The following is an 892-nucleotide window of genomic DNA, read 5'->3' as shown; positions in this document are numbered from 1 at the left end:
AGTCTGTCCATGTCATTTTTTCCTTTAAAGAGGTGCTTGTATTTGTTACTAATTTGCTGCAATTATTCAGTTTCCTCCCACATATCTGTCAGAAGTCGCTTTCTTATCGGTAGGGAATTAAAGAACTCTAATGAACTRGTGTGTTTGCTTTATTAAAACTATGGCAAATACCTATTTGATATTAAAGAACCGGCAAAAAATTATCCAGACAAACCGTTGTTAAATACAGACGAGTATTTCRGAAGTGGAATGACAAACAAGTTTTAACACCTGAATGGAAACATCTTTAGGACACAGGATTTAAAACTTTTGATAAAACTTTTAAGATCTACTGTAGCAGCACAATGCTTTTGGTATTTTTAATTTGGATTTGTCCAATTTTAATGCTAAAACCATGTACCCTGCAGAAAAGTTCAGATGGCTTCAGCAAAAAAAAAAAAAAAAAAAAATCCCAATAGAGCCCTACCAAGCCTATTATATGACCACAGTAAAAAGCTCCTATATAAGAGTCAAGCTGTCACTGTCAAAGTTAACCTCAAGGCATTACCTTTATACTAAATGTTTATTCTTTTATTTCCATTTTTGACAGAAAAGAAAAATACAGTAGTTAAAACATTGTTTACACATATATTTTAACAGTCATCTAAAAGTCCTCTACAGCTTTTTGGAAGATTTTTCACCTCATTCTTCAACAAATCTTCTGAAGAAGGCTTAGATACATACTAACGAGACAATCATCACATTTGGCTTTATGCTCGGGTCGATGACCTTCACAGCCGTGGCTTATCAGTTAAATGCAGCACATATGAATACTATATATGCCAGCATTGTGTGTGTGTGTGTGTGTGTGTGTGTGTGTGTGTGTGTGTGTGTGTGTGTGTGTGTGTGTGTG

The sequence above is a fragment of the Austrofundulus limnaeus genome, unplaced genomic scaffold, assembly GCF_001266775.1.
Source record: "Austrofundulus limnaeus strain Quisiro unplaced genomic scaffold, Austrofundulus_limnaeus-1.0 Scaffold24, whole genome shotgun sequence".
Lineage (NCBI taxonomy): Eukaryota > Metazoa > Chordata > Actinopteri > Cyprinodontiformes > Rivulidae > Austrofundulus > Austrofundulus limnaeus.
This window is presented reverse-complemented; position numbering follows the sequence as displayed.